Raw genomic sequence first — 12,892 nt, 5'->3', positions numbered from 1 at the left:
AGTAAATTAAAGGAAAGGAAAAACCATAGTAAATTAAATTCAGTTTGAATCCATCAAATAAAATAGACTTCTTTGACTAAGACTAATTCTATCCTATCTTTAATTGATGGAATGCAAATTTGGCAGCTATGAAAATTAATGTGCAACATGCACCGAGCATGGGTACTAGAAATTACTAATTAGAGTATATAAAGGTTTTTTAAACCCAAGATGTAAAAATCATATAAAAAGTGACGGCTCTAGGCTAAACCCACGTGTGTGTCCTGATTGCCTCAATGAGTTGATATGAGAAGAAATGTTGAGATGCATTTGGCTTAGACACCAATAACAGTCATACCTATTTAAATGAGATTTTAGAACATTGTGTTTCAGATTTGAAGATCCTTGAAATGATCTTTATTTGTCATGAACCCCCTTTCCTTTGATACCAGAATCTCAAAGACGCACAAAGGTTGATCCTTTACCTTCAATAAGCATCTAACCAATGGAAAACCACGAACACTATTTTTCAAACCCTCTTGATTGATGTCCTAGGGCCGAGGATACTTCACCTTTTGTAGCCTTTTATACTTCTCTGTGAGATAGAAAAAGCCCTAATACAAGGCTGAAGTCATGTCAATGAGCTCAAGAATAATATTATATATATGAACTTAGATGTTAGGAACTTTATAGCTTCAGATATGATTTTATATAAACTTGTAATAGAGAAGGAATTCAAAGAGAGACACTATCTCCAAACCAAATTCAATTCAAGGGTGATTTCATATAGAATATTTGACCCTAAAGCAACCAAAGCTTCCTGGCTGTAGTCATGACAAAAGGCCTTATATATAGATCATTTGAACAACAATTTGACAAAGAGATCTATCGTAGAGATGCTTGATTGATGAGGCCTTGATCTCATTTCCTTTCTGGGATCTGCAACCTAGAATTTTGCAGTAGGAGTTTCAATGCTTCACGATGACTGATCTTTGAAGAGGAAGGAGGTCAGTGTTGTCAGAAAACTTCTTGCGATTTCTTTCTTCCTTGCTTGGGCTTGCCCTCACCTTAGCTTTGATACCTTGCCCTCACCTTAACTTTGATACCATTCTGGCGGGGCAAGCTAAACATGACAACAATAGAGGTAAGAAGTTGTAGATTCTTGTGTTATCTGTCTTTTATCTTCTAGAACATCATATGTTTTATTTCCAATTTCTGCTAAATTTTAAATTGACATACCGATCTAATAAGAGGGTTTGCAATGCTAATAACCTCTTCTTCAGTCCATGTTGGCACACTAGAGTCTTGTTAAAGGACCAACTGTTTCTTGTGCAAAATTTGAATTATATGGCAACATACAACATGTTTTCTGAGAATCAAAACAACTTCTATAAGTTCTATGACATTAATCCAACACTATGTTTATAAACCGGTTTGTACTATTGGACACAGGATGTGTAAAAAATATTCTTTAACAAAAATTTTCTCTGTTGGCTGGTTGAAATCTTACATCCTTAATCCTATCTTGAAGAAAGGGTACTTTTTTCCCTTTCACTTCCTAAGTATATGAAAACCTAGTTTTGTAAGCACCCATAACCATGACTATTATACCAACTCCCTATGGTTAGTGCATCAATAATGTAAGTGTAATACTCATCCATGTAGCAGTCATAAGGCATTTAGGTAAGGTTTTACTAACACTGGCATCCCAAGCCATTAAGATCTATCCATGGCCTCAAAATGATGTATTTCCTTTACTCAATAGAACACTCATCATTTCTCTCCCCCAATCATCAATTTTTTTTCTCTTCATTCTAAATGAGAAATCAATCAACAAGTCACCATTTTAAATGTTAGATCACAATATGTTTAGCTTCTCTCTTGTCCTTACACTCTAGTATTCTCGCAGCTTCAAAATCGCGAATCTTAAACGCAGTCTCATGATGTGCATTCAGGGAGGCATAATTCACCCTTGCTTTGCATCAAATTACCCTCCTAGCATTCCCTTTACCTTTACATGCCTCAATGCAACCCAGGCCAAGTCGGTACCTACTCAGTTAAATTAGTATGTTGAGGGGCGTCATATATACCCAACGCTGCTTTCCTGTTCCTCCCCTTCCTATGCCGTAGTGTACGAACAGTCAGCTAGACTGGAGAGGATCCCCATTAATAATAACATCTATGTTGGCATCTGAATCCGAATGACATGTTTCCCTTAATTATATGTTTTGTTTTTTTAACAAAAAAGGCTAACAGAGATAGAGACCCTCAAATCTGTCTACTTTCGGCTCCTATGCCCATTTTCATCTAGGTTTTTACCATGTCAGTGTCCCTTTCTTTCTCAAAACTGCACGAAATCAATTGATCTATCCATTTCATAATGCCTTTGGTAAATTTTTCTATCAAATGCTCTGAAGTATATATGAGATCTAAGGGTTTTTTTGGTTGTTGCTGACTTCATATTTTTCTGCTAACCATGATATGGGTTTGATGTAGAGGATTATGATTGAGTAAGGCTTGCATTACTCGATATCTGTTTAGGACGAGGAGAAGGAGAAATGTGGTGTTAGGGTTGAGAGCTAAAGATGCCTGTGAAAAGAGGAGGTGTGTGGAATGGAGGGTGGCAGGGCTACCAGCACGATAGAAATGGAGGATGGGGAGGTCGGGGTTTTCATCATCGAATAGCTATGGTGGGATTCCTTGTTATCTTTGTGGTCATGCCATTGGTTTTTCTGGAAGCTAGGTTTCGTCACTCCATATCTACATCTGCAACTGGTAAGCTTCTTCCTTCCCTCCTCCCTCACTAGTAAGCTTCTTCCTACCCTCCTCCCTCGCTGGTAAGCTTCTTCCTGCCCTCCTCCCTTGTCAGGTTGCTTCTATCTCTTCTTTTGGGGTGGGTCTGCGTTTAATTTATCTTTGTTGGCAAGCATGCCCTTTCTTAATCTGGTAGTATTACAATGAAGTGTAGACTTCTTACAACATTCAAGTAAGATCTCCATTACAATGAAGTGTAGTCGTCTTATACTATTTTAGAAAGATCCCTTTCATTGAGAACCCACTGAACAATGTATTTATGTGATTTGAGCCTTGGCGGGGAATTATCATCACCCCCAGTTAACCATTGAACCAAGACCCCATGGACCTGCTTCGAAATTTGATTTGCCTTCACCACCCCCAGTTAACCATTGAACCAAAACCCCATGGACCTACTTTGGAATTTGATTTTCCTTTTAGCTTTTTCGTAGGATCTGAAGGCGTAGATGTTATCAAACTTACTTTCCTCGCTTATTGTCAAAAGTTTAGCACCTCTAACATTTTTCTAGACATTTTGTGAGTTTTCTTTATAGGTTTCCTTTCATTTGATCTGTGTGAAGCTGTGAACTCCATCTCTATATTAACACAGTATAATACCTACTAGGAGAAAGATTCAAAGTTTGTACCTCTCTCATGCAAGCGCAAAGGTTTTACCAACTGTCCCTAGAGTAATTTCTCTTGCCAAAGATAATGAAACCATTCATCCCGATAGCAAGAAATAACAATGCACTTTCCATTTTTTAACAAAGGGAAATGCATATGACTAGTAAATTCGCTGGGCAACTGCTCGGTGAATTCACTAGGCACTCCTCATTCTGAGGAGGATGGTACTAAGTGTGCGTTAGATTCTGCATAAGCTAGATGGGTATTATAAAAATATATTTGTTAAGAGTTCATTTCAACATCTTACTCATGGGAATTGAATCTTGTGGGAATTGAATCTGGGTGGGAAGGGTAACAATCATTCTTCCCATCCACTCATTATCCAAGCCAGACCCACTTTTCATCCATAAAGCTAAATCCACTTCTCATCAGTCAAGCTAAAACCAGTTCTGATCCACCCAACCTAGACCCAATTCATAACGACAATCTTGTTCACCAGCTACTTTCTGCTATACATATCATTTTCACACTATTCCCACAGTGTTCAGAGCACATTGGCAAAAAAAAAGACAGATATGATACACACCATTTTATTATCGATGTGTAATGAAATCTCGATCTTAGCATATGCATTATAGCAAAGAAACCCCATTTTTAGTGTTTCATTATTTTTATAGATATTCTTCTCCATCAAGTCTTTCTACCTGACCTTTTATGCGTTTTTTGTCATTTAAAACAACAGAGCACAACTTATCGGGAGATGGATTTGTTAGAATGGTATTCTCTTTCCACATCTTGAAAAGCAATTCTATTTTTCTATGGCCATTTTGTTCTTTTTTAGGATCTGGGCAATGCACTTGCACTTACGTTAGTCTATTCCTAGAAAATAAATAGTGTCCCTAAACTGAAATTTAATTGACCTGAGTGGATTGAAATAGAGGGGAATTATTGAGGATACTGGAGATCTGTCATAGGTTTAAAATCACTCTTATCTATTTATCTGTGGAGTTCATAGGAATAGGCAGATGACTGGAGAAAGCAGAGTTTAACAAAGAGCATTGACTCTCTCTTCCCAAAGGAGGCAAGTATAAGAAACCTGCTGCATTTGGATATCTTAAATTTTTTTTCTCCCCTATTGAGCAGAGAATTGAAAATAAATTTTATTTACTAGGCAGGTGATTGATGTCATAACAGCTAACACAGAGGACTCGGGAACTCTAAACTTCAATATTGTTGGACGAAATTATTTATCTTCCTCATGGCTACTAGAAAAGCCTTCCGAAGTAAACCAAAGGGATATTACTAACTCTGAGGTACAATTGGTGAAGATTTTGGTTATTTTCTCTATTGAACATGTAAGGAAACCTATGTGATGATGATCTATGTAGTTGAGTAGGGTTGTATTAAGCAGGAAGTGAAAACTGACATTGGTAGGGGTGCTTCTCTATTTCTAATGGTGTACATCAAGCAGAGGCAAACGACTTCTGGAGACAGCTTAGAAAAGTTACATTCGCAACAAGATGGTGTGATCTTCAATGAAGAAGGCAAGGAAAATCCTGAGGGGGGTAAAATGAATGATGAGGTGTAGAAAAAAACTTCCAATGACGAAGAACTTCTTATGAGGTTTCAAGAGGATGACATAGGAAGTGAACATTGAGACGTCAAAGAGAATTATCTTGATGGTAAGTTTTGATTTTCCCTAGTTAACTGGTCTATGATGTTGGTAGCCTACTATAAGGTAATGTCTAGTCAAACTCTCAGGACAATGGTTGTTGTAATGCAGACCATTTGCAGCTTGAAGAAAGTCCAACAAAAGTTTTGCAGAGGGTAAAATTCTTTGCTGCACTAGATCGCTACTTTTTGTTCTCATGGAAAAGGGAATTGTTATATTATTTTCCAAAATCCTTTTTGAATGTTACTTCTCCAATAGAAAATTTTATATATTTTAGATTTTAGCATAGTATGCTTTAATTTATAGTAGTTTAATGCTTACAACAATTGAGACAAAAGAGGAGGGAGAAAAGGTCAACAGAGCTGATTCAACAGGATGAAGAAAAACGAGTTGAGCTTGAAAACGCAGCAATTAAATGTTCCAAGGAGGTAGATTCTACTGTCCTGGGAAAATACAGCATTTGGAGGTGGGAGAATGAGAACGAGAATTCTGACTCCACTATTAGATTGATGTGAAACCAACTGATCATTGCTAGGTTGTATTCAAGCATTTCCGAGGCTAGGAATAATCTTGATTTATACCATGAATTGATGCTTCGTATTAAAGAATGTCAGCGTACATTGGGTGAGGCTAATGCAGATTCTGATCTACCTCAAAGGTAATAGTTTTCACATTGGCTGCTTCTAAATCAAGAGTAGTAAGTGCTTCCATTTGCATTTGGTGTTCATATCCTTTGTTTCTTTTAAAGTTGCAGTCTGTGTGTCAATCTTTCTGCTTTTCATTCTCTTTTTCATGGCCGATAATTGATATGAATGTTTCAGTGCACCTGAGAAGATCAAGGCTATGGGTCATGTCCTATCCAAGGATAGAGAAAAATTTTATGACTGTGTGACAGTAACAAAGAAGTTGCAAGCCATGCTTCAGTCTGCAGACGAGCAAGTAAGGATCTTGAAAAAGCAAAGTACATTTTTAAGTCAGCTGGCAGCAAAGACTGTTCCCAAGGGCCTACACTGTCTGTCCATGCGATTGACCATGGATTATTACTTGCTTTCCCTTGAAAAGTGAAATTTCCTAAAAAGGACAAGTTGGAGGATCCAACTCTTTATCACTATGCATTATTTTCTGACAATGTATTGGCTGCATCTGTGGTTGTAAATTCAACTGTCATGAATGCTAAGGTGAAGTGTTATTAATTTAAAATACTCTAAAGTTTGGAAGTCCAATAGTTTTGCTGCATTTTACATTTAATATTTGGATCTCATTGTAGGTGATTTACTTGTGTTTGCAGGAATCTCAAAAACATGTATTTCATCTCGTCATAGACAAGTTAAATTTTGGGGCCATGAAAATGTGGTTTTTACTTAATCCCCCAAGGAAAGCTGTGATACATGTAGAAAATGTTGATGATTTTAAATGGCTCAATTCCTCCTATTGCCCTGTGCTTCACCAACTTGAATCCGCAGCTATGAAAGAGTATTATTTCAAGGCAGATCACTTGACTACACTCTCAGCACGTTCCTCCAATTTGAAATATATAAATCCAAAATATTTATCCATGCTAAATCATATTCGTTTCTATCTTCCACAAGTTTATCCCAAACTAGACAAGATCCTTTTCTTGGATGATGATATTGTGGTGGAGAAAGATTTGACCCCGTTGTGGTCAGTAGATCTTCATGGAAAGGTTAATGGTTCAGTGGAAACTTGTGGAGAAAGCTTTCGCCGGTTTGACAAATACCTTAATTTTTCCAATCTGCACATAGCCAGGCACTTTGATCCTAATGCTTGTGGTTGGGCATATGGGATGAATGTATTTGATCTCAAAGAATGGGAGAAACAAGATATAACTGGAATATATCACAAGTGGCAGAACATGGTAAGTGTGTAGTGTGGTTTATTTATGTTAATTCCTATGATGCTTACTTTAAAGTATTTGAAGTAAATCTGAAGTAATTAGCTAGAAAACTTAATGGGTTTTTCTTTGTTCGATTTCTAAGTTTTTCTTTTATTGTATGTCAGAATGAGGATAGAGTGTTGTGGAAGCTTGGAACACTACCCCCTAGATTTTCACATTGGCTGCTTCTAAATCAAGCATAGTAAGTGCTTCCATTTGCATTTGGTGTTCATATCCTTTGTTTCTTTTAAAGTTGCAGTCTGTGTGTCAATCTTTCTTCTTTTCATTCTCTTTTTCATGACCGATAATTGATATGAATGTTTCAGTGCACCTAAAAAGATCAAGGCTATGGGTCATGTCCTATCCAAGGCTAGAGAACAATCTTATGGCTGTGTGACAGTAACAACGAAGTTGCAAGCCATGCTTCAGTCTACAGAAAAGCAAGTAAGGACCTTAGAAAAGCAAAGTAAACTTTTAAGTCAGGTGGCAACAAAGTCTGTTCCGAACGGCCTACACTGTCTGTCCATGCGATTGACCATAGATTATTACTTTCTTCCTCTTGAAAAGCGATAATTTGCTAAAAAGGACAGGTTCGAGGATCTGACTCTTTATCACTATGCATTATTTTTTGACAATGTATTGGCTACATCTGTGGTTGTGAATTCAACTGTCATGAATGCTAAGGTGAAGTGTTATTAATTTAAAATACTCTAAAGTTTGGAAGTCCAACAGTTTTGCTGCATTTTACATTTAATATTTGGATCTCATTGTAGGTGATTTACATGTGTTTGCAGGAATCTGAGAAACATTTATTTCATCTCATCATTGACAAGTTCAATTTTGGGGCCATGAAAATGTGGTTTTTATTTAATCACCCAGGGAACGCTGTGATAAATGTAGAAAATGTTGATGATTTTAATGGCTCAATTCCTCCTACTGCCCTGTGCTTCGCCAACTTGAATCTGCATCTATGAAAGAGTATTATTTCAAGGCAGATCACTCGACTACACCCTCAGCGCGTTCCTCCAATTTGAAATATATAAATCTAAAATATTTATCCATTTTAAATCATCTTCGTTTCTATCTTCCACAAGTTTATCCCAAAATGGACAAGATCTTTTTCTTGGATGATGATATTGTGGTGCAGAAAGATTTGACGCTCTTGTGGTCACTAGATCTTCATGGAAAGGTTAATAGTTCAGTGGAAACTTGTGGAGAAAGCTTTCCCTGGTTTGACAAATACCTTAATTTTTCCAATCCGCACATAGCCAGGCACTTTGATCCTAATTCTTGTGGTTGGGTATATGGGATGAATGTATTTTATCTCAAAGAATGGGAGAAACAAGATATAATTGGAATATATCACAAGTGGTAGAACACGGTAAGTGTGTAGTGTGGTTTATTTATGTTAATTCCTGTGATGCTTACTTTAAAGTATTTGAAGTAAATCTAAAGTAATTAGCTAGAAAACTTAATGGGTTTTTGTTTGTTTGATTTCTAAGTTTTTCTTTTATTGTATGTCAAAATGAGGATAGAGTGTTGTGGAAGCTTGGAACACTACCCCTGGATTGAACGTTTTATGGCTTGACCCATCCTTTGGACAAGTCTTGGCATGTGCTGGGTTTAGGATATAATCCTAGCGTGGACTATTTAGAGATTGACAATGCAGCTGTTGTTAATTACAATGGGAACATGAAACCTTGGTTAGAGCTGGCAATGATGAAGTGCAGGCCTTACTAGACGAAATATATAAAATATGATCATCCTTTCTTACAACAGTGCAATATAAATGAATAGTTGTGACCTCAATATTCATACTGCAATAGATTGTCAAATGTAAAGTGTAAAGGCCCTAGATTTTGGTTGATAATTCATTCTAATTCATTTGTTTTTGGAGTTCCACAGAAGGTTTCTATTTTATGGCTTAATGAGTCAGGTTTTTGGAGGTGCAGTGGCCTAGCCAAGTTTAAGATTTACAAATTTTATGTCCTCATTGCATTCCTTCATAGTTGGAAGTAAACTCCTATATAAGTATTATTTTCTTTGTTAGTTAATATTTCTCTTTCATTAAGTAATTACACAAATTGTCCTTCCAAGAACACAAAGAAGTACAAGACACAGAGATTTAGGCTATCAACCGAGGGCAAAACCTCTCGATAGGGGAAATCCCGACAATCCTCCTCTTATTGAATTTATTCAAAATGAGATATCCAACACAAGACCAAAGAGTCCCTCCAAGTCAGCCCTCCTCTTTAAGTCAAGGTCAATAGTTGAGTCTCTACCTAGTCAAAGTTAGAAGCAACTTCTGAATTTCTATCCTTATTACAGGTTTAGTCTCTTATTATAATACACTGACTTCCAGTTACAGACTCTTTGCCTTCTATTACTGATCTTTGGCTACTACAGCAAAACCTTGACTCTTTACCACAGATATTCAGATCCTACTACAAATAGATAGCTTTAGATTGAGATTCAGCTTAGTCACAGACTTCGGTTTCTTCAAGTGTTGTAGACTTCTTTTTATCCTCAGTTTTTCTTCTCCCATTGGATTACAGACTTCGAGCTTTTTCACTTTCTTGGTTGCTACCCAAAAGAGGTCTAATATAGGCTAAAACACCTGGATATCATTCTCCATGAGCTTTGACTTAACTAAACAAAGAGTGACTATGCCTGGATTGTTGCCTTTGTAATATTGAAATGTCCTGCAATCTTTGCCTGTGACAAGATGTAATAGCCCTAATTGGAAAACACTGAAACTAGCTCAATTCAGTGTTTAACTGCCATGACCAATTCCTTCATTTTCCCATAGCAGCTATGTTGCAATAGTCTCACATGGAGCGAGGGTTAATTTGCACATGGACATCTCTCTTTTGACAATGAAGGTGATGTGCTAGGCTCTCATCTAATATATGTTCCTAAGATATAATAAACTTATGGTGTATGAGTTATCATCATTATTACTCCTTAGTTATATTATATGTGCTCCCTGTCTTTGTGCTCATGGCTGAAATAAATAACTCTCCATTGAATTTCTATTAGCATCATTCAGAAACTCTTGATTGATTGATGCTCTATGAAATGCATCAGCTCTAAGTTACTCATAATCCACTTTCTTATTGAGTTAGAGATCAACTGCCACGGTTCTGGAGCTATTGCATTTCCTCAAGGAGTTGCTAATTTGGTTTCTGTACAACTGTTAAAAATTTCTCTCTCCTTACCTGGAGTGTTCTTAAGCGTTCTTGGGTGGATTTCTACTTACTAGAGTCATTTCCCTCTCCCCTGAGCATTATTTTCATTTGCTAGGGTGAGTTGGAGCTCAATCTTGGTTTTCTAAGAGGCCATGGTTACTAGACAAGGCCATACATAACTGTAGGAGATCATTGGCTTTCCAATTTCCCTTCATTCCCATAAATCCATCAAATACATGGGTGCTAAAATCTACGAGGCAAAGCATTCTTGATGTGTATTTATGGTAGAATGTAATTATATTATAATGTTGTTAAATTGAGATTCATTACTTGAGTGATTCAAATTATATGTTGTTCCATTGGTATTGGGAATCGTTACATGAGAACCCATTAACTATAATTATTCACCAATAACATCCAGAGGTTGTTCTATACTAGAATGATGATTGTCCAGTATGATGTATAATGAGGATAAGGCTGAAGAAATGAATGAGGAGAAATCACATTCAAGGGCCAGTGTGGATGAAAGTTGTACTTTAGAAAAAGAAAATACAACAGTATGCACAAATATGGACAAATTCTGATGAAGAACATGCAACATTAGCCAACTTCGATGAAAACACAAAGTGTGAACATTTTGAGCTGTTTGATTTCACACTTATTGCATATTCAACTGGTGGATTTGTATCTCCTTGTATTGATAATATGGATGATCAAGATTACATACAACAATGCATACACACTTTTACCTTAAGGCAAAGTGTTGGGCAAAAGACCCTCAAGGAAAACTCCCCTGAATCCCCTGAGACAGGTATCAACTCAGTGAGAAAAAATTGTTGTAAAGATGCTAGTAGTCAATTATCCAAGGGTGATTTTTGGATGCCCTCACAAGAACTAAAGATTGTATCCCACTATCCAAAGGATCTTCTCTCAACTAAAAAGGGTATGCTAATAAATGCTTATGGGAAAAAGGCACAACACATTTATCTTTGGTTGGGAGTTTATCCATATTGCCCATGATGTAAATAGTTATAATGTCATGTTGAGTAGATTTTTGGCACACCTTTAAGAAGGTATCGTTATCGAATGGGGGCTAGAAATTTAAAATGTTATCCATTGAATTAGATATTGGATTATATTTGTTTAGATGGGAAGGTTGATATAGTTTGAGCTTGTAGGAATTAATTATTGGAGAATACCCTATTGCAGAGGAAGCTTTGGGTTGAATGAAATTTGATGAACCTACTGTAGAATATGTGAGCTAATTTTTTTATTTTTAATATATTTTTGCCTTATACTATTTCTTATGACGGATGGCATATGATATGTAGGAAGCTTTTCACTCTATAGAAGATATTCATGGCCTTGTGTATGGTCAAGAAGATTCCTAAACCTCAAATGACAACAATCTGCTATTCAAAGTTAACAAAGATATTTTGGATATTAGAAAGTCATTTGTATCAAGCTCTATATCCTCCAGAAAAGCTACAATAAATACTTAGCATAGAAGGATTTGCAGCTGATGGCATCATCTGGATTGTTGGCTGCCACTGTGAAATGGGATGAGGGAAATGTGTAGAAAAATCATATTCTAGAAACCATTTAACTTTGGTTGGGAGTTTACCCATATTGCCCATGATGTAAATAGTTATAATGTCATGTTGAGTAGATTTTTGGCACACCTTTAAGAAGGTATCACTATCGAATGGGGGCCAGAAATCTAAAATGTTATCTATTGAATTAGATATAGGATTATATTTGTCTAGATGGGAAGGTTGATATAGTTTGATCTTGTAGGCATTAATTATTCGAGAATTCACTATTGCAGAGGAAGCTTTGGGTTGAACGAAATTTTGTGAACCTACTATAGAATCTGTGAGATAAATTATTTTTATTTTTAATATATTTTTTCCTTATACTCTTTCTTATGACATATGGCATATGATATGTAGGAAGCCTTTCACTCTATAGAAGATATTCATGGCCTTGTGTATGGTTAAGAATATTCCTAAACCTCAAATGAGGACAATCTACTATTCAAAGTTAAAAAAGATATTTTAGATATTAGAAAGTCATTTGTATTATTCTTATGCATGGTACAAGCTCTATATCCTCCAGAAAAGCTACAATAAATACTTAGCATAGAAGGATTTGCAGTTCATGGCATCATTTGGATTATTGGATGGCATTTCTATTATGCCCTATGATCATAAGCATGGGCATCACCATTTTAAGCTTGAGAATGAGAAGGAAAGAAGTTCAAGAATGGCCAATCTTCTAAGTTTTGGGATTTTTGTATAGGTTTTTTTAATATAAGTATTATATTTTATGCTTAGTTCAAGAAGTTTACTTCCAATATGTCTAATAATAATATGTTTTTTTGGCAGTTGTCACGCTCAACACTTCTATCTGAAGTGGTAAGTAATAGGTACAGAGATCATTAAAGAATTTATTTTTGAAATTAAGTCTTTCCTTGATGTTGCTGAGAAGTCAGAGCACACATATATTCTTCTAAGCATTTTTTATGCTTGTACAGGTTACCTCCCATATGTCTTTCCATATGTACCTTGTACGTTGTTACCTCCTAATGTACCTTGTTACCTCCAAACTTGCAAGTAAACTGTTACCTTCCATATGAAGAATTATTAAAAATTGTATAGTTTTTGATACACGTCGTTAATATTATTAAAAATGTATATAGTTTTTGATACACATGGTTAAGTTAGTGCATTCATAAACGGT

At 36.1% G+C, this 12,892-nt stretch overlaps 1 long non-coding RNA gene and 1 pseudogene across 1 annotated transcript in view; one reads left to right on the top strand and one right to left on the bottom strand.

Annotated features, from left to right (window-relative positions):
• The window catches only part of LOC149213106 (uncharacterized), a 155,173-nt gene that overhangs the window by 89,488 nt on the left and 52,793 nt on the right, over positions 1 to 12,892 (bottom strand). The gene's annotated exons all lie outside the window — the stretch shown is intronic.
• Positions 2,565 to 8,759, top strand: LOC149213108 (polygalacturonate 4-alpha-galacturonosyltransferase-like; annotated as a pseudogene).

This window comes from Pinus tabuliformis, chromosome 1_1 (genome assembly GCF_031772625.1).
Source record: "Pinus tabuliformis cultivar Carrire ecotype Pingquan chromosome 1_1, CPIR1, whole genome shotgun sequence".
NCBI lineage: Eukaryota > Viridiplantae > Streptophyta > Pinopsida > Pinales > Pinaceae > Pinus > Pinus tabuliformis.
The sequence above is the reverse complement of the archived record's forward strand: the minus strand, read 5'-3'. Positions and strand labels throughout refer to the sequence as shown.